Here is a 22,405-nt window from a genome sequence, read left to right on the forward strand (position 1 = left end):
TTCGCCTCTGCTACTGGTTCCCCGTCGTCTTTTTCTTCCGAACCGATCCGTACCGATCCCGGACAGGTTCCCGGTGTAGTGCCGGTGAGCTGCATAAACGGGTTCTTTGGCATCGGTCCTTTATAGGGCTTTAGTCGAAATCCGTTCACCCACTTGCCTAGTACTTCACCGGCAAGTGTCCCTATCTGATAGGACCCGTTGTATTCCCGTGTCAGCCAATACGGGCCTGTCCATCTGAACCGGAGTTTACCCGGCATGTTGCCCATCCTCGTTTGGAATACTAGCACCGGCTTTCCGATTTCGAACATCTTCTCATTACCTTTCCGGTGACGGTCAACGAACGCTTTCCGTCGTCGTTGCTCCAGTTCCATGTGTAGGATGCTGGCCAGCCGTTGCTCCTCCAGTTCGCATAGTGCTGCTAGCCGCATTTCCTCCGACTTCTTTTCATTCAGCCGTTCCCGTAGTTGGATCCGTAAGCTTGGTACCTGAAATTCCACCGGCATGACCGCTTCTAAGCCGAATGCTAACCGGAACGGTGTTGTCCGGATACTTGTTTTGTATGCCGTTCGGTACGCCCATAGCGCGCTATGGAGCTTTGTATCCCAGTCCGTGCGGTTTTCATTGACGATTTTGCGGAGAATGTTCTGCAGCGTTTTGTTGGTGGACTCTGCTAACCCGTTCGCCTGTGGGTAGTACGGTGTGCTTCGTTTGTGGACCACGGCATAGAACGTTGTTAAGCTTTCCACTACCTGGCCGAGGAAGTGCCCTCCTTGGTCGCTGATTAATTCAATCGGACATCCATATCGGCACCAAATGTTTTCGTACAGGAATTTTGTTGTGGATGACGCGGTGTTGTCTCTCAGGGCCTTAGCTTCCACCCATTTAGTGCAATAATCCGTTGCCACTATGACATAACGATTACCCGTTCTCATTGCCGGTGGCTTGAACGGTCCGACAAAATCCAACCCCCACTTCTGGAATGGCTCTAGTGGAAGTACCGGTTGGTGTGGCATCCGTGCTTGCTCCGTAGGCTGGCCCATTCGTTGGCATAGGTCACATTCCTTAGCGTACTTGACGGCGTCTTTTAACGTCGTGGGCCACCACAAGCCGCTCTGCCATACTTTTCTCGCCGTCGCTTCCCCGGCATAGTTTCCTCCGGCAACCCCACAGTGTGCTTCCCGTAAGATTACTTCTTTCTCGTCACTACGGACTGCCCGTCTCCATATTCCATCTGCTCCTTTGTGGTAGAGAGTGTCCCGTAACAGACAGAAATTGCGGCTCTGCACCGCCAGTCGTTTCCTCTCGTCCCGGTTCATTTCCTCCGGTGGCAGGCCCGTGCTTACGAACTGGTGCATGTTTGTCAGCCACCTATCTTCTGATGCCACCGTGTCGTCCGCTGCCGTTTCCGGGGTGATACGGAATAACTCTGCGTCCGGGAATTCATCCGCTACTCCGTCGCCTGCTTCTCCGGACTCTAACCGGCTCAGGTAGTCTGCTACGGCATGCTGGATACCGGGGCGGTGGAAGATCTCGAATTCGAACTCCTGCAACTGCAAGGTCCAACGGGCCAACTTACCGGTCAGGGACGCCTTGGACACTAAGTACAGGAGCGCCGAGTGATCCACATGAAAGGAGAACTTCCTTCCCAATAGGTAATGACGAAACTTTGTTACACTGTAGATCATGCCCAGGGCCTCCCGTTCCGTCGTGGAATAGTTCTTCTCCGCTTGTGACAGCTTCCGGCTGGCGTAATATACCGGCCGGTACCATTTAGGCTCCTTAAGTTGCATTAAAGCGCTGCCAATAGCGATGTCGGAAGCGTCCACGAACACATGAAATTCCTTGCTCCAATCCGGAGGCTGCACGACGGGTGCTTGCGATAAAAGTACCTTCAGGGCATTGTATGCCTTATCTTCCGTATCCGTCCATTGGAACGGTGTCCGATGTACCGCGGTGTGTAATGGTGTAGCCAAGTCAGCCAAGTGACGGAGCATCCGGCTGTGCCACCGGATCTGTCCTAAGAATCGGCTTAGTGCTTTGGCCGTTTTCGGCGCCGGTGCCCCTAGTATCGCGTTTACTTTGTCCGGGTCGACCGCAATGCCCTCCTTACTTACAATGTGTCCCAGTAAGATTCCACTTGAAACTCCAAAGATGCATTTTGTTGGGTTTAAGCTTAGCCGGTATAACCTACACTTTTCAAGGCATAACCGTAGGTGCTGCAAATGGTCTTTTCCCCGGCTATAGACTGCAAAATCATCCAGGAAAACTTGCATGAAGGCAGGAATGTATTCGCCGAAGATCTCCATGATGATTCGCTGGAAAGTTGCTGGTGCCGTTTTTAGGCCGAACATCATGACTTCGGCCACAAACACCCCCCATTCGGTGACGAACGCTGTCTTCTCCTGGTCGTTGGGGTGCATCCGGATTTGATTGTATCCGCTGAAGCCGTCTAAAAAGCTATAAACTTCATGGCCGGCGACGGCATCCAGTACTCCATCCGTGAACGGAAGAGGGAATGCATCCGTAATTGTGGCTGCATTTAGTTTCCTGTAATCTACACACACACGGATTTTACCGTTCTTCTTGGGGACGACGACGATGGGGCTCAGCCACGTCGCTTTCTTTACCGGCCGGATGAAGCCCACTCTTAGGAGTTTGTCGATTTCCTCCTTTACTTTGGCGGCGTAGTTGGGGTTCATTCGGTAACGTCTTTGCGCCACTGGTTTCGCGTCCTTGCCTAAGTGGATCTGATGCTGATATAGTTGAGGGTCCAGCCCTCGCATGTCCTCGTATGACCAGGCGAATACGTCGCGAAACTCCGTGAGAAGTTTGATCATCCCCGCTTTCTCTTCCGGCTTCATTTCCTTGGCGATGTGAACCGGCTTTGATTCGTCCTTGCTTCCTAGGTTCACTTCGTCGAGCTGGGATGCTTTTACCCGTTGGGAAACGGCCATTTCCCGTTCCAATGCTTCCTGTGCTTGCCGTAATTCCCGAATCGCATCTTTGTCTGGTTCGGCTTCGGTGTCGTCCCGCTGCGGCAAGTATGGGGCTACGGCTTCAGCTACGTCAATCTCGAAGAGTGGTACGATCTTCGGGTGTTCCTCCAAGTATTGGGCTTCTTCGTCGTCTGCCAATCCTTCAAGCATGTTCACACATTCCGCATACAGCGGTGTGCATTCCTTACCGTTGCTCGTCCGTGGTTGTGTTGGTACCCGGACCTTGGCTTTTCCGCGCCGGAAGGTAATCATATTTTTCCGCCAATTTTGCTTGATGTGTGCTGTTTTCAACCATGGTCTGCCCAGCAACAGTGGGTACGCACCTTGCGCCTGTAGCTGCAGCACTACAGCCGAGATGTGAAATGTGTGACCTCCTATGGTGACCTCCAATTTCCGTATTAAGCCCGTTGGCCGTACAGAGCTCGTATCCGCCATTCGTAGCCAGAACGGACATGGCTCCCATTCATGTATACCCAAGGCATCACACGTGCGGAGGCTTATTACGTTCACTCCGGAACCTCCATCGATTACGGTACCGGGAAGTTCGTGCCCTTTGACAATAGCTGTAATCACCGGACTACTAGTGTCCACCACCGTCGGTCCCTCCTCCGGATTCGAGAAGAGGACTGGTGCCGGTGGGGCTATACCGTCTGTCATGACTGTTTTTAGTCCTTCCGTGAATCGCGGCACGAGCTGCAAGAGTCTTCCTAATGGCAACGTGATCTGACATTCTTGCAATGCTTGCCATGTCTCGTTTTCTGGGTGGCTACCGCCGGCACTCCCTATGGTATTCGCCTTTTGCCGTTCCGTGTCCGCGACGTTCCTTTCATTGGCTTCCTTCACCCATTCCGTCGCCTGTTTTCGTATGGCCTCTTGTGTTTCCCACTCTTTGGCCATGCCTTTCGACCGTGTGGTTACTTGCTGTATATCCGTCACTTCCGGAACCACCATATTAACTGCCGGTCGTTTATCGTAGCTCTTTGCCGGGCACTGGTTACTGTAATGGCCTTCCTGCCTGCAGTAATAGCAGTACTCTTTACGGGTATTGCTGGATTCAGCTTTGTTGGTATCCGGAGTCGGTCCCGTAGTGAGTGGTGCGTTCTGTGCCGGTTGGCTCCTTGGGGTTCCCTGTTCCGGGTCCCTAGTATGACCACCTTTCTTGAAATTACGTTTCTTATTATTCTTTCTATTTCGGTAGTCCGGTCATGGTGGATCGTAAAATCGGCCGTAGTCCTCCTGGTGCCTTCGGTAACCAGGGGAATGGTCTCTGTCGTATTGCTCGTGTCGTCTGTTGAGCTCCCGATAACGGTCCGATCGCTCATACCGGTCGTAGTTATCACGCCGATTCCCGTACCGGCCATCATTCTCTTGCCTGTCTCCGTACCGGACATCCTGTGCCGGTGGGTACCGGTTCATTCTTTGCCAACGATCGTCATCTTCGTCTCGGCTGTTTCTTGGCTCGATCCGTCGGACGGGTGGTGCTTGTCGATTTAACAGGTTGTACTCGCACCGGTCCGTTGTATGACTCTTGGATTGACAAATCACACACTGAGTGCGCATGGTGCACTCTACTGCCGAGTGTCCGGCATTCAAGCAGATTGTGCATTGAATTGCCTGCCGGAACCGGAGATCTTCCTCGGTGGGTAACGCCCGTTGCAGTGTTCCCAGCGTAAGCCATGAGCTTGTCTTTTCCATTTCTCTGACCCGGTCAATGACCTGGTCGATGGTGCATCCTCGAAAGTCGATTACCGTACACACCGTGCGTAACGGTTCCCGGAGTGCGTTTAAAAATATCGTTCGTAATTCCTCCTCCGGGGGTGCACGGGCAAGCTGGCTATGCATTCGTTGGAAACGGATGACGAATTGGGGAATGCTTTCCCCTGCCTCCTGCCGGATCGTATAAAACAGGCCCACCATTGTCGTCTGGTCGACCTCCTTGTGGAAGAAATGCAAGAATTTTGCTTTTAATTCTGCAAAGGTTGTGATGGTCGCCGGGTCCTGCGTCCGCCGCCATCGTGTCGCCGGTCCCTCCAACGTGACTCCGAATTCCGCTATCTTCGAGCGTTCTTCTTCCTCCGGTGTCATTCGCTGGGACGTGTGATTTGCTTCCCACGTCTGCTCGAAGTCATGAACATGCGCTTCCGCGTCCGGATCATCGCGATACTTTGAATATTGGAACGGCATGTCGTCGTCCAGTATTAGGCCGCGGTTTAGTGGCGTTTGTTGATATCTTTCCGGTTTTCTCTCCGGTTCCACTTCCGGTTCTTTTGCCGGTGCTTTTTCCGGTTCTTTTTCCGGTTCCTTCACCGGCTCTTTCGTTGGTGTCGGTGGCTTTGCTTCTTCCACTTCCGGTGTTGGTGGGTTGACGGCTTCCGTTTGTGGTTCCGGATAGCCCTGGTTGCGCGGTTCCGGTTCTGGAGTCGGCACGGTATCCGACCCGTCGTCCTCCGGGCCGCCGGGGGTATCGTTGCTGCTCCGGTAGTTCGTATGCACGCTGTATCCCCCTTCGGAATCCGATTCGTAGGCTGAAAAGGCTTCTGCCTCGTTTTCTCCGCTTGCCAGCGCCTCCAGGAGTCGTTCGGTTTCCCGGAGACTACTTAGACTGCTGCCGTCGTCCTGGTCGCGAGTTTGCCGTAACCGGAGAGATTCCTCCGCGACTCTCTGGATCTCGTTGGAGAACGAACGATCCGAGCGAATTTCCTGCGCTGCTTGCTGGAAAGTCTCACGCCGTCTTTGCCGTTCGGCGAGGCGTCGAGCTCGGTCTGTAACCAAGTCGTGCGTTGGTCTAGTCATCCATTACCGTCGTTCGCTGCGAGAAAGCAGGAATCGTGGTCGCTAAAACTGTGTTATTCGCTTAGCCGGACAAGGCCTAACACAAGGTGTCACGGAGACACTTCACCAAAGGGTGATTACGGCATAGGATTAAGATTCAACGATTACACCGACTTACGTAGGTTACACGATTAGATTGCTTTGGTTAATTACACGCGTAAGATACAACAGTAAATACAGAACGGAAATCAAGACAGAAGTATAAACATCATAAACTGTATTAATTATCCGCTGTCATTACAATGGGGTCCGGGCCTTTAAATAGGTTTCCGGCCCGTAGTACAAAACGGTGCCTCTCGCACCTATTCGGGATCCGTCCGGATCTGGAACGGCATACCGTTTCCAGTCCGTCCGTCCACACTATGCTCATTTACAACCATATCTAATTAATTCCTTCACTCCGTATTTTGGACTCCTTGCCGGCCGGTAACAATATTCTCAAACGTGGCCCACGTCCCGCAATGTCCAGCTCAAGGACTCTCGTGGCACGCCGACAACAACGCCTCCTGCTCTTCCCTCCTGACTACTATGCGGAGCGGAACGCCGTTACGCTTCTTAGGGTGCCTCCATATACTCCCGTTCCTCAGGAAGAACCGGTATGCCTTCTTCCAGAACCTGTTCACCTCGTCCTTCGGTCATGCTACGTACAACGTTAACGTTTTTAAGAACCTGCTGATCCGGAGCCACTCCCTATCTTACTCGTTCTCGTTGAACTCAATAAGTGCCGGAGTGCTTCCTTCCCTTACCACTATGCAAGCCGACTCGAAGAAGTCTATGTCGACTTCTTCATCTTCGGAAACCATGCCTTCCTCATTGTCGAACCGCGCTCTCGAAAGCATATCGGCCATTGCTTTCCCGGAGATGTGCCGTATCTCCGGATTCATGAACTTGATGTACACAATCCACTTGAGCATAGCTAGGTTCAGAGTTGCGCATTCCGAAAGCATACCTAGGATAGGTGGGCAGTCCATCTAGGTTATTACCTCCATCCCAATCAGATAGTCTTTGTCGGCCTTGACTGCCGAAACGATACCCCAGAGTTCGCGTTTAACTTGGGCGTATCCTCGTTGCTGCCCACTCAATACCTTCGCCCCGAACCAGATGGGGAACCTCGCACCGTTCTCATCCTCCTCATTGAACACCCATCCGATCCCGGTTGGGCTCATGTCCACGATCACATAAACCGGGACCCCCTTTCCGTAAACCACATTCCGGAGGGGCGGTGCCGTGGCTAGCGCCTCTTTTTGTGGAGAACTGCGGAATATTGCTTGGCCACAACCGAGTGTTGAATCACAGAAATGGAAAGAATGAGAGAGTACATAGTAATGACACAGGAAGTTGACGTGGAAAACCCTGAATGGGAAAAACCACAGGAGCCCACGGACTCCAACTATGATTATATGAAAGGAAATACAAAGTGAAGGCATAGAGGCAATGACCTCGTGCTCGTGGTCTTCACCAGACGGCGGTTACAACAGAGAGTGCTCGTAGCTACTCTCATGCGCTCTCTCTCTCTCTGTATCGCTCTCTATATAGTAGTTATGCACCTACAACAATATCAACAACAACATTTTTAAATGATTGCCCTAAGTCATATTTATACCAGTATGAACTTAGGGCTATTTACAAATATAGCCTCAATAGGCTTACAAAAAGAAAACATATTTTCGGATATGACTTCTCTTCCAATTCTCATCGGGTCCTCTTTATTCATCATCGGATCCCATCCGGAGAGACCGATTTCCCAACAATCTCCCCCTTCACTCCGGCATGGGATATCTTGTTAGCCCTATCTGCTTTCGGCACGCGTCCAGCTTGTCGGTTGTCAGGACCTTGGTCAGCATGTCCGACCCATTCTCCTCCGTGTGGATCTTCGTTAGCACAAACTTTTGATCTTCTACTCTCTCCCAGATCCAGTGGTACCTGCACTACATATGTTTTGTCTGGGAATGGTAGGCCGCGTTCTTTGCAAGGTGGATGGTGCTTTGACTATCGCAATAGAGCCGATATTCCTCTTGTTGGATCCCTAGCTCTCTGATGAAGTCCTTCATCTAGATTATCTCCTTGCCGGCTTCTACAGCTGCCATGTACTCCGCCTCCGTGGTTGACAACGCAACCGTCGTCTCCAGCCTCGACTGCCATGATACAACTCCCCTTGCATAAGTCATTACATATCCGGATGTAAACCGGTTGGTATCCGCATCAGCCGACATATTCGAATTCATGAATCTCTCAAGTTGGGGATTACTGGAACCAAACCGGAGCCACATGCTCGAAGTGCCTTTCAGATATCAAAGTATCCACTTGAGCGCGTTCAAATGCTCTTTGCTGGGATTGCTCATGAACCGGCTCACCACTCGGAGTGCATATCGGATATCCGGTCGAGTACATAGCATTGCGTACATCAAGCTCCCGACGGCAGAGGCATATGGTATCTTCATCATATCCGCCTTCTCTGCCTTTGTCCACGGGCATTGTTTTCTGGATAGCTTGCAATTTGCCAGAAGTGTCGATCCGACCGGTTTTGACTCCGACATGTTGAACCGTTGAAGTGCCTTTGTCACATACTTCTCCTGTGATAGCCACAACCGCTTCTTCGACCGGTCCCGGATGATGTGTATTCCCAATATCTGTCTTGCTGGTCCCAAGTCTTTCATTGAGAAGGTCCGGTTCAAAGCCTTCTTCAGCGTCCGAATCTTGCCTTGATCTCGTCCAACGATTAGCATATCATCCACATACAGGAGGAGTATCAAGAAATCTTCTCCATCAAATTTCTTCACAAACACGCAGTGATCGGTCTGCGGCTTGTGGTACCCTTGGTTGGTCATGAAGGAGTCGAACTTTCGGTACCATTGCCGGGGAGCTCGCTTCAGTCCGTATAAGCTCTTCTTCAACCTGCACACCAGGTGCTCCTTCCCTTTCTTCTCAAATCCTTCAGGTTGTTGCATGTAGATCACCTCTTCTAGGTCACCATGGAGGAATGCTATCTTCACATCCAGTTGCTCTACTTTGAGGTCCATGCTTGACACTATGCCCAATACCATCCGGATGGATGTCATCTTTACTACCGGGGCAAAGATCTCATCGAAGTTTACTCCTTTCTTTTGTTGGAAGCCCTTTACCACGATTCGGGCCTTATACCTCGGTGGATTTCCGGCATCTCCTGGTTTCAGCTTGTACACCCACTTGTTCCGGAGTGCTCTCTTCCCTTTCGGCAACTCCGTCAGTTCATATGTGTGGTTCTCATGTAGGGAATCCATCTCATCCTCCATGGCACTCCACCACTTGCGAATGTGGGTGTCTCCCCTTGCTTCTTCAAAGCTTTCCAGCTCCCCCTCATCGGTTAGCAACACATATTGTGCATCTGGAAATCTCCGGGGGGCTTTTCTCTCCCAGAGAGGATATCTCCATCCTTGGTTTCTGACTGCTGATTCCTCCGTCTGTTCTGAATCTGAATCGGATTTGGGATTTTGTCTGGTCCCGATGTCTTCTTCTTCTTCTTCTTCGGTCAGTTCGGTTTGTTGTCTGAATCTGGCCGGTTCGTCGATGTCATCCGGTTACCGGCTAACATCCGGCTTTCAACTGGGTAGGTCCTTGTGTCCTCAAGCTGGTTTTTATTGGATGATCCTGTTGAAGACAAAGGCCGTCAATGCGGAAGATCAAATAGCATTCGATTCGTGGTTGAGTACCTGCGTATGACAGTTTCCAAGATCGTGCACAGAGAGAGAGAGAGAGAGAGGAGGCACAAAAGACTCTTTCTATTCAATAGAATCAATAATACAACCCAACCTTACAAAAAGGTTACAAGGTCACTATATATAGTGACCGACTTAGGGCAACTACCATTTATGCTAATTACACAAATGGCCCAAACTTGATCTATACAAAGGGATAGTGTGAATACGTCCATTATACACTTGTATTCGACACTCCCCCGTAATGGGCGTATACATGGGTTATCTAAGATTACAGGTATAAACCTAGGTTCTCGGACATATCAGTTTTGTTCGAGTCGGCAGGGTCCGAAGGCAGAAGACTGGACTGGTCGGGTCAGAAGAGTTGAAGCCGATCATTAGGGAACTGATGTCGGTTGTCTGAAACCATCCTGCGCTGTGTCCGGCTCTAACCGGACTGGTTTGTCGTTACGCCCATCTGATGCCGAAGGGACCGAAAGCGGTCTGCCGAAAGACACTTGGTCATTCCATCTGCGACATTGTCGGTTGTAGATATTTTCTCTAGACCGATTTTCCCTGAAATGACGCAGTCCCGAACGAAGTGATATCGAACGTCGATATGTTTGGAGGCGTTGTGGTGAACCGGATTTCTCGACAAGGCAACAGCACCTTGACTGTCGCTATAGACAACTGGAGCCGAGTCATGGTCGACTTGCCGAAACGTGTGCGCCAGCCGGCCGAGCCACAAAGCTTCTTTTGCAGCGTCGGACGCAGCTACATATTCTGCTTCGGTCGTTGAGGTCGCTGTGCACTCCTGAAGTTTCGACTTCCACGAAATTGCTCCATTGCCGAATTTGAAGCAGTATCCGGTTGTTGATTTCCGACTGTCTATACAGCCGGCGAAGTCCGAGTCGGTGTAACCGACTACGCCTGAGGTTGAGTTCGGACTGAAAAGAATGCCGTGATCTTTTGTGCCAGCCAGATATTTGAACACATGCTTGACTGCGTTCCAATGCGATCGGCCAGGATTGTGCATAAATCTGCTAACGACTCCTACGGCATGAGAAATATCAGGCCGTGTCGCGACCATCAGGTACATAAGGGAGCCGACTGCCGGTGCATACGGTACCGACTTCATATCTTCCCCCTCCGGTCCGGATGTCGGGCAGTCTCGCTGAGAGAGCCGAAGATTCATGGGGAGTGGGGTTGAAGCAGATTTGGCTGATTGCATGTTGAAGCGTTCCAAGACACGTCCGATATAGTCGGTCTGAGACAAAAAAAGATGTCGTTTATCGCGATGCCGACTAATCTTCATGCCAAGTATGTGTCGTGCCGGACCGAGGTCCTTCATGGCAAACTTCAACCGCAATTGCCGAATGAGATCGGCAAGTTCGCCCGCGTGGCGTCCAGAAATTAGCATGTCGTCCACGTAAATGATGAGGAAGATGGGTGATCCATCTTGAGCTGTGTTGGTAAAAAGACAATGGTCCTCATCGCTTTTGGAGAAGCCGATTGATTGGATGAAGTCGTCGAACTTCTTGTACCATTGTCGCGGTGCCTGTTTGAGGCCGTATAGACTCTTCCTGAGTCGGCAGACTAGATGTTCTTGGCCAGTTGCCACGAAGCCTTTTGGCTGCTCCATATAAATTTCCTCTTCAAGATCACCATGGAGGAAGGCTGTTTTGACATCTAGTTGAATCAGCTCCAAGTTGTCGGCTGCCACTACGCCGAGTAGAAAACGAAGGGTTGTCATTTTCACCACTGGTGAAAAAATCTCGTCGAAGTCGACGCCATATTATTGTCGGAAGCCCTTCGCAACTAATCTGGCCTTGTACTTTGGGGTGGTCGAATCAGACGTCTCTTTTAGTCGATAAACCCACTTGCAAGGAAGAGCACGTCGATTCTTAGGTAGTTCGACCAGATCCCAAGTCTTGTTTGCCCGAATGGAGTGCATTTCCGACTCCATCGCCAGATGCCAGGTGGCTGAATCGACAGATGTCGATGCTTCTTCGTAAGACGTCGGTTCGCCGGCGTCGGTGAAGAAAATTCCAGGAGAATACCTCTCCGGAGGTTGCGACAGTCTCTCGGATCGTCGAGGTATGATTGGACTGGTCGCATCGGGTATCGAGGTCGGATGGTCCGAAAGCGAATTATTCTGCTGTGCCGAGTCAGAGTTGTCCGAGTCGGTGGTGTAAGGTTCAGCTACCCGTGAAGCTGACCGTGTGTTAAGAGCGGGGCCTTCTTGAAGGGTCGGCACATCGGAAAATGTTACCCTTCGGACTTCGATCGGTTTTTCGACTGATGGATTCATAGCCGACTCGTTGAACACAACGTCCGAACTTCGAACGATTTGTCTGCGTTCGGGGTCCCAGAGTCGGTATCCCATTTCGCTGTCTGATCCATATCCAAGGAAAATGCATTTCCTGGACCGAGGTGCAAGTTTTCGGCGATCATCTTTCGGAATAAGGGCGTACGCCTCGCATCCGAAGATCCTCAGCTTGTCGTAATTCGGCTTACTGCCGATCCATAGTTCCTGAGGAATTTGAAGTCCTAGAGGTCTGCTTGGCGACATATTGATTATGTGTACTGCCGTGAGTAGAGCCTCTGCCCAGAAGCCATCCGACAGTCCGGAGTGTTGGAGCATGGAAACTATCCGTTCTTGGATTGTCCGATTCATGCGTTCTGCAATCCCGTTTTGCTCCGGACTGTGTGGTGCCGTAAATTCACGTCGGATGCCGCGTTGTCGGCAGAATTTGACGAATTCTTCTGATTTGAACTCTCCCCCATTGTCGGTCCGAAAGCATTTCAGTTTTCGGTCAGTTTGATTTTCTACCATAGCGAGCCAATCGGAGAAGATCGAGAAGACACGATCTTTGGTGCGAATTGGATAAGCCCACACCTTTCGAGTCGAATCGTCAATAAAACTGACGAAGTAAGAGGCACCGCCGAGAGACTGATGCGGCATTGGGCCACAGACGTCCGAGTGGACTAAATCGAGAGGTCTCGTTTCTCTTGGTGCTGATGTCGGGTGTGATGCGGCTGCTTGTTTGCCATACTGGCAATGTTCGCAGAATTGATGGTCCGAGAAGGAGAGTTTAGGGATGTATCCGGCTCTAGATAGGTGCGTAATGCCGGCCTTGCTGAGGTGTCCTAATCTTCTGTGCCATAGTGATGACACAGGAATATCCACCAAAAACAAGTTACCCTCTCTGAGCGTAACATGTAACGGATACAGTGAGTGTATCTTGGGTCCTCTAGCAAGCAGGAGGTTCCCCCTGTGGAGTGTCCACCCTCCCGAAGAAAAACCGGCACGAATGCCGTCTTCATCTAGTTGTCCGACTGAGATCAATGGCCTTGAGAGCTCAGGTACATGTCGGACATTGTGAAGTACAAGTGTAGAGCCACCTGCAAGGTTGAGCTCTACTGTGCCGATTCCAATGATGTCACAGTGTTGCGAGTTGCCGAATCGAACTGAGTCGGAGTGACGGATCGTATATTGCCGAAATTGGGATCGATGAGGAGTCACGTGAAATGACGCGCCCGAATCTAAGAGCCATGTGCTCGATTCTTCAGTCGTGAGCAGAACTTCTGATCCGACTGGATTTTCGATTGATAGTATATTCGGGTCGTTTGGTAGCACATCAGCTGAGAAGCTGACGTAATTGATCTCCTCATGCCGGCCACTCTTCTTGTCTGATTTCTGAGACTTGTCGTTCTTGTTCTTGAGTGCGCGGCAGTCGGCTTTGATGTGTCCGGGTTTCTTGCAATAGTTGCAGATTCGATTATCCCGTGACTGGCTCCGTCTTCGCTGATTGTTCGGCTGCTGTGAGGAATCTCTTCCTCGTATGTTCGATCGTTCTGTCGAACCTTGTACTACATAAGCGTCGTCTGTTGAGTCTTTGGCGAAAGACTTTCTCCGAGCTGCTTCGGTCAGGATTGCGCTCGTGACTTCGGAGTATTTAACAGTCGTGGTTGACGCGTTGCACACGGTTGTGACGAAAGTTTCCCATGATGAGGGAAGGCTGCTCATGAGTATCATTGCTCTGAGTTCATCCTCGATTGCCGTCCCCTGAGATGAGATTTGGGAGCTTATGCTTTCGTACTCATTGAGATGTGCTTGAACCGAATCTGATTCTTTCATCCGCAAGTTGTAGAGGCGCCGGATCAGAAACATCTTTGTTGCAGTGACCTTCTTTTCGTAAGTGTCCGACAGTGTTTTCCACAGTTCGAATGCTGTCGTACACGATTGCACCGTAAAGTATACCGATTCCGATAGGTGCATCCGAATCGTGGCGCGGACGATTCTGTCCAGCTTCTGCCACTCAATTGGTTTGTATCCTTCTGGAGGTTCTTCATTTTCGATGGGATCGATTTGCCCCTTGACTATGAGATAGTCCTGCATTTGCTCCTTCCAGAAGTTGAAGTTCGATCCATCGAACTTTCGTAGACTCATTTCTGACGAGCCGGATGTTGATGCCATCAAATTTGGTTTCGGTTGACGAAGCTCGGTTCGGAGTTGACTACGAACCTTGTTGGAGTGCAGCCGGTTGGCTCACCCGATATCGTTCTAGTCGGATTTGAACCCGAGTCGGTTCGGCTTCGGATATATGTATTGTTGAACTTGCTCGAATTGACTCCGGTAACTTGAGGGACAGAACCGACTGGTCTTCCCGAATGTTGCCGAGTCGGAGTGAGCCCGGTTCGCTTCCGAATATATATGCCAAATACTGATTATTGAAACCGATTGTCTGGACCGATTCTGCTTCGGGTGACTGCAGCGACGAGAGAGACGGATCCAACTGATCCTCCCGAATGTCGACCAGCCGGATGAAGCACGAATTTGGGTTGTTGTCTTGAGACCGATCTGCACCGAGTGGTTACAATGAGCGGCGAGCAGCGTTTGATGACCTCTTCGGATGTCGTTTAACCGAGTGGAGCACGATCGTGTCAATGTTGCACAAGGGGATTTCACCTCGAGCGGTTACGATCACAAGGAACAGAGTACAACCGGCTGGCTTACTCCAAGCGAAGATGATCTAACGCGATGAGATGCAAGCCTCGTTTTTCTTCTTCTTCTCTCTTCTTCGAATGACGCAAGAAACCGAATGCTGTGCAGGCTGAGACGACGGCCGACAGCGGGTTGAAGGACCGAATACTGTGCAGGCTCTGATACCAAATGTTGAAGACAAAGGCCGTCAATGCGGAAGATCAAATAGCATTCGATTCGTGGTTGAGTACCTGCGTATGACAGTTTCCAAGATCGTGCACAGAGAGAGAGAGAGAGAGAGGAGGCACAAAAGACTCTTTCTATTTAATAGAATCAATAATACAAGCCAACCTTACAAAAAGGTTACAAGGTCACTATATATAGTGACCGACTTAGTGCAACTACCATTTATGCTAATTACACAAATGGCCCAAACTTGATCTATACAAAGGGATAGTGTGAATACGTCCATTATACACTTGTATTCGACAGATCCGGAATTGGTCATCTTCTTCTCTGACTCCCAGTTGGCAATGGTCCTGTCTTCCATGAAGACTATGTCCCGACTCCGGAACACCTTCTTGTTGACCAGATCCCACACCTAGTAGCCGAACTCATCATCACCGTATCCAAGGAATATGCATGGCTGGGACTTCGGGTCCAACTTTGCTCTCTTGTCCTTCGCCACATGCATGCATGCGAGAAACCCGAACACCTTCAGATGCCGGTCCATACCTTCTAAAGTGAGTTTCCTCCCAAGGGTATAGTAGTTATGGACCTACAACAATATCAACAACAACCTTTTAAAATGATTGCCCTAAGTCATATTTATACTAGTATCAACTTAGAGCTATTTACAAATATAGCCTTAATAGGCTTACAAAAAAAAAACATATTTTCGGATATGTTTTCTCTTCTGGTTCTCACCAGGTCCTCTTTATTCATCACCGGATCCCATCCGGAGAGACCGATTTCCCAACACTTTTAACCTCCAGACCGACTCCGCGTTCTCCTCGTTCCATTCGAAGTTACGCCCCTGTTTCCGCAACCCGTAGAGCGGTTTTGAGACGTGTGCGTAATGCGGAATCTAAATGTGGTAGAATTCGCACGCGCCCAAGAACCTCCAGACCTCTGTAACCGACTTGTATTCTTCCTTCATCACGGAGATGGCTTCCACCTTTGCCGGAGACAGTTTTTGGCTCCACAATCGTCGGGTCCATGCACCCGATCTCCTCCAGTGAGAATGCGAAGGCCTCCCCATGCCTCCTGAGCATCTTCCGAAATCGGTCCTCCTTCGCCGGTAGTAGAAAGCCACCCCCACCGAACTTGAGCTCTCGTAGCGTCTTGTCAGTGAACCAGTTCCCTATGCCAGACGGATTCCGCAAACATGGGTCTGACGTGACCCCCTTCATCCGCTCCGTGCTGCCCTCTAGCAAGGGTGTCGCGACTGGCCTCACCTTTTGGTTCACAGTCTTGTACCTCGTTTCCGTGCAGGCCGTCCGATCCGACCTCACTTTGTCCCTGAAGGCCGCAATGACTTCGTAAATTTCCACGGAACCGGCCGGAATCACCCAGTATTCACTCAGGCCTTCTTCGACAACCTTTCTGATCTCTCCAAGGGTGTTCTCGAATGAGACCGCCTCCACGGCGCCACTAATCTCATCGTCGGAGGTAAGGGCCCCGCATGGCCTAAGACGCTCCTCGACCCTCTTCTTTTCCCGGCTCCCGACGTCGGTTATCATACAACATCCGTTGTCGGAGAACCAAAATTTTCTACCTATGGTACATGTGTGGGGTTTCTCCGGGGTGTCAGGACTATTGCGGCCCCATGCCTTGATAGCCCTCTCTAAAAATCCCCTCGTCCATCGCTGCCAAGGGTCTCACGGGGTGATGATTGGCCATTTCCCCTTTTTGTAGAAGTCCATTGACATCAGGTTTATCTCGGAACCGTGGTCTATCAACGCCACCACCGGCTCCTGAATGTCCCCGATCCGGACAGGGGTCTCTGTAGTAGCCCTTGCACAATGCAACTTCAAATAGTGGCTCTCCACCAATTCATCATCCAAGGCCGCATCCTCTAAGTGGGTCGTCCGCACTTCCACGGGCTTCTCCGGCTCCGGCTCCGTCGTGAGCCTTTTATGCTTCACCAAGTCCACGATGGAATTGTGGAACTCCTTCTTGGCGATTCTGAGCACTTCCCTCAACAAAAGCTCCACCTTGCTATCGAGGATCCATTCCTCGAGGACCTTGCGCAAGTCCGTCACCCTTTCTATTTCCGTGCTCAGCCGGTAACCTGCCTGCTTTACCTTTTCCTTTGAGCACGGACCGCCGGCGTCATTTCTCTTTGGCACGCTCTGCATCTCATACCGGCCAGAGGGTCCAGCCCCTCTACCCTTTCTTGCTCGCTTATCTTCCATTAGAACTTCGTAGTTCTTCCACGAAACCGGTCTTCTCTTCAACTGGATCGTCCCATCCCGTGACCTCCCGGACCCACTTCTCTACATGGTCCGCTTCCTCCTTCCTTAACCACACTCCGGAGAGGCCTTCTAGCACCGATGGCCAGAATCCGGAGTCCTTCGTCTTTTGGTTGCCATTGCTTCTGACCCGGATCCCAATTGACGCCGAATAGTGGATGGCTTCGGCGTGCCGCGCTGCGGCTTCCTCCATCAACCGCTTCATTCCGCCGCACCCGGTATTCAACTCCAGGGCTTTCCGGGTTTCACTCTCGTGCACCCGCCCATTCCAGAGGTACACTACATTACTTCTGAGTGCCTCCATAAACTCCGTGCAATCTCTTCTTCCGTGGTCGACCGTGTCGCACCACATGCATCGTTTTCCGGCCGGAGGCCTCCAGTCACGCATCTATCCTCCACTGTCTCTCTTGGCCTGTGCAATCTCGAGATCGCGTACCATCTGTGTTAGCTCGTCTAGAGCCGCTCCCCCGGATGGGCCTTTAACCACGCTGGTTGGAGTCGTGCCCGACTCAAGCCAACTTCGGGTGTCTTCCTTTCGCGCCGGCAACAGCTTGTCAAACTTCCTTGCCGCTGCCGGTCCTGGTATCCGTGGAACTTCGTCATTCCACTCGTGCTGCTTGTCGAAACGGCTACAGAGTCTTTTTACCATAGCCCAGTCGGTCGTGAGCCCTTCATCTGTCTTTAGTAGGAGATCCACTTGCTCCCGATCCTGCACGTCCACAAACTTGACGAATAATAGGACACGGCTCGTGTCGAGCACGGTCCTATCCAATGAGGAGAGCCGGGCAAACCGTTTCTCGAATTCCTAGAGGAGCACCGACATGTTCCTCCTCTTTCCGGGGGTTTCAACCCATTTCATGAATTCCCGTTTCGATAACCAAAGCGAGTCATCAAACCCATACCTCTTGAGGAGCCGTCCTTTGAACTCCTCCCAAGACTGACAACCGGCTTGTACCTCGAGCACCTCCGTATGGATGGTTGGTGTCACCACCCGAGGGAATCCCGACAGTTGTCTGTCCTCCGGAATGTCCCTCACTATCATTTCAACATGGTAAGCCTCCGAATAAGTCGTTGCATTCTTCCCTCCAAACCGGCCTATCGTGCAGACGATTGTCTCAACAGCCTTGTCAAGGGCACCCGAGCCCTCACGAGCATTCACTAGCCGGTCTACGGCTGCCGCCATGGCTTTGGCGAGTTTCGTCCCCCTCATCTTCAGACTCCTCTGCCGCCCTGTTTCACGTCGGGCTCACAAAAGTATGTCGCGTAATTATGCGTACGTCTAAGGAATGAAGGCGTGACCGCAAGGGTCCTGGATAGAGGAGTGTGAGAAAAGGGGAAAAGTGGAACAAACAAGCGTGTGTCGGGCATGCATTGGATGCCGGCAAGCACAGAGCTTGAACGGCTCGGTCGAGATTAGATCGATGCAAGAGACAATTAGAAGAGAAAGAACCCTCAATCGATAAAGAATGGATTACAACCGGCTTACCGGTAACTGAGCCACTACTTTGTCGACAACACACACACACACACACACACCAAGGACGAGTTACAACGTGGAGCCTCTGCCAGGAGCACCTGAACTTCCCACACGAATAGAGGCATTTGGCAAAAACACTCCTCCAGAGAACACCAATACAGAACGAGCGCTCGGTTCCCAGCTTGACAACACTCCGTTCTCCCAAAAACGCGATCCCCCCTCTTAGCCCTCTCTCTCGACCTTTATAGGTCCTCGAGGGAGGAGTCATCACATCCTGTAATTACATCATCTTTATTCCCTGTTGCTACGGACAAAGACTTGTTTCGATTTGTTAATCTATTTAATGTGTCTATATCAAAGTCTTTCCACATCACGCCGACCTATTCTTAGTGTTACCCGGACAAGGGGCAGTCGGACAAGTGTAGAAGCGTCAGAGTCGGGGTCGGATCGACGAGGACGATCGACTAATCAGCATTTTTCCGAAATAATAAATTACTGAATATTAAGTTTGTTATAAGTTGTGTAGTTCTTGCCGGTAAGGCAATATGTATTTCTTGATGAGAAAGCCTTTATGGTTACCTATAAAAGGAACCGAAGGCATTGTAAAAAGGTCGTCTGTTTTTAGTTAATATAGTTTTGTTAGTTGTAGAACTCTGAGCACTTGTGTCGACTTTTTATAAATTTATATGTTGTTCTGCTATATCGATACTAACAAATAGAACCGATCACGATACAGAATATCATATCGTAGTACATGATTAACAGAGTCTAATCCATTCGTACTCTACAATTCTTTGATAGAATGTTTGGAGTATAACGCTCGTATATACTGGGTTTTCGGTAACCGAACAACACAGTATAATTTTGGCACGCCAGGTTAGATCTGCAATTAGCAGAGAACAAGTCAAATGGATGTCGCCGTCTCGTCCGGATACACCAATCGATCGTAAATGTCCTCGTACACGTTCGGTTACAAAGCGTGTGGAAGAGGATTCTACTGTGGTGGTACAACAAGAAACAAGTCGGAGGTGGTCTTTAGTTCCCGACTTAACTGATAGTCAGTCAGACTGAGATCAATTGGAAGAGGTATCATTTTAGTATATCTGTAGTGAAGACAATATGCCTTACCCTTACTCGAAATTTCGAGAAGGCGCTGATGCAGAAGCACGTATTAGGGATTTCTTAACATGGGAAATAAACCATGGGGCTCAACGACTATCGGCCGCAGCCGAGGATAAGTCTAAAATAGCTGAGTTTGTTTTGTCATTTGATGGCCAGTCGGCAAATTGGTTTGCTCAGAATGGTTTCCGAGTGTTTGAAACATTGGAACAATTAACCAAAAAATTTCTTCAATTGTTTCATCGAAAGATTCCTCAAAAGGATCTGATAGCTCAATTTTATGCATTGTATCAAGAACCCAATGAAACAATGTCACAATTTGTCATTCGTTTTCAAAATCTACAACTACAAATTTCCAGGACAATTCCGGATCACGAACTAAAGGATATCTTTTTAGAGGCAATTCATGAACCACTACTGGTCGAAATCCAAAAAATATAAAAAGTATGGATATGTCGACATTACACTATACTCTGCTGACTCTAGAAGAGTTATAGTTTCGCCAAGCTGTAAAGTGTACCACTTGTTTGAATATTGGGCATTCGACAATCGAGTGTAGTTTACATACACATTGCACAATCTGTCACTCTAAGGCCCATTCAGTAGAATAATGTCAATATAATTTGCTTAAATAAGCAACAACGCCAGTAGGGCAAATTTTCCCGGAAAATGGTTACCAAGATAACCATAATAGGTTCCATAATCGGTATAAGGAGGATGACCAGAATTATTTGGAAAGGTGACCGCATAATGACTGGAATGAATATAGGAGAAATGATAATCAAGGTCCAACACAAGAGGATGCCCGACAGTATGATTATCGACAAAATCAAAATCAAATCTCGGTAATAGAACTAACTGTTATGACTAGACATTCTTGGCATGATCGTTTTCAGACTATAAATTGAATAGTGATCAGGAATCATGCAATCATTAATACAAGTGGTGCTACTATTACTGCTATTTCTAGAACTACTACTTTCATTAATAGTAGCTCTGCTATTCCCTAGGCATCATGCAACGATTTATTTCATTAAAACCTATTCTTTCATCTTCTGTCTCACCACAGAAACAGAAACTCCTTCGCGCACAAAAATTTTCTGTTATCAATCGCCATAGCCAAAGTCCTTTGTTGCCTTCATTGCAAAACTCTGATCTTTCTATTGAAGAAGAACTCATGCCGATCGTGGTCTCTGATAACCTTCGACAATGGCTCATCGACAAGGGTCTACAAGGCTATTTGAAAGTCGCAGATGCAGATACTCACCCAAGAGCTACTGAAATCCTCCAAAGAATCGACGTGGCCAAGATTACAAATAAATAGGTACGTCACATTTTGAATCTAAAAAGGGAAGGGTTTGTGGCAGTTCAGAAGATGGACAAGGAGATGTTGCGTTCGTATTCTGGTGAATACTCCTCGTCGGCAAAAGCCTATCAGACATATGGAGGGGAAGATGAATTCTTTCACGAAGTGGCAAAATTTTTACTTGAGGTAGGATTCGTCAGCCCCAGGTTTTACTGCATGCCGAAAAAGTGGGCAGGCTTTATTATCGCCACTTATGAAGGCAAAAAATTTGATTGGGGATTATTGACGGCAGAAGCTCTCAGAGAGCAGTTGTTGGGGGTGCAAACAAGCAAGCCAATGAAGCCGATTTTTGCATGGTGGCTGTTGGTGCTATTTCCGACACCGAGTTCGGAAATCCAACAGGAGGAACAAAGACAGACAAGGCCAAGACCAACTCCTAGAGCCAGAGGCAAGTCCAGCGAGAGGAATGGCAAGAACACGGATTGACACAGGTCGAAAAGATTCAGTAGGAACCAGTCCGACAATCGGCCGCCTCCATTGTGCACCGACTCCCCTCGTCCACCACGACCATAGGGCCTATCCTCCTCTATGTACAACATTTTGTTGTTAGTGTGCATACCCTTGACACACCCGCGTGGTTCTCCTCTACTAGGAGCATTGACTGTAAGTCGAAAAACGACGGCGTATTCTCCCTCGTATAGACCGTAGTTTGGAAAGCTTTGAACTTCGACACTAACCCTCCTAGGTAGACCTGCACCATTTCATCCTCCTCGACGTTTACATCGACGAAGGTGAGAGAGTCACAGATGTCCTTCATCTTGGAGGTGTAGTCAGCCACCAACATATGTCGTTGTCCAACATTGCTCAACTCTTGCCTGAGTTGGAGCTTTCTGGTTGTGGTGCTCGCGGCGAAAATCTTTTTTAGATTTCCCCAAGCATCCTTTGGCGTCTTCACATCCCGAATGTAGTTGGGCAGCTAATCGCTCACACAGGATGCAGAGCAGTAAAGAACTCTGCTTGCTACCTGTTCCTAGGCCGAGAAATCTCTGTGTCGATTCGGGTGCATCGTCATTAGCTCCATCGACATAACTCCGGTAACCATGACCGAGCAGGTAGTGGTGCATCTTCTAAGACGAAGATGCGTAGTTGTTCTTGTCAAGCTTCTTAGTCGGTAGCGAACTACCCATTCCCCTGTCTATATTGTTGTCGTATCTTTTCCAAAGTAAAAAAACTTGACTCTGTCTTTATCGCTTACTTTTCTGTAGGCTGCAGAAGAGTCTGATACCATGTAAAGGAATACGTGCGGAAGGGTGTGTGTAAAAGACACCAAGTACACAGTTTGGAAATATGATAGTTTGGTGAAACACAGAGAACACAGAGAGAAGAAGAAGAGGGAGAGATATAGAGAGAGAAGACAACAATTCTATTCCAAGAAAATAACACTTTGTACATAGGATGTGTTGAGAGAGCACTTTTATACACGTCCATACGTACAGACAGAAGTACTAACATGAACTTCAATGCTCATCAATGAGCCCCT

This window comes from Azolla caroliniana, unplaced genomic scaffold, assembly GCF_043228905.1.
Source record: "Azolla caroliniana isolate FFs.n. ecotype wild unplaced genomic scaffold, voAzoCaro1.0.p SCAF_16, whole genome shotgun sequence".
Lineage (NCBI taxonomy): Eukaryota > Viridiplantae > Streptophyta > Polypodiopsida > Salviniales > Salviniaceae > Azolla > Azolla caroliniana.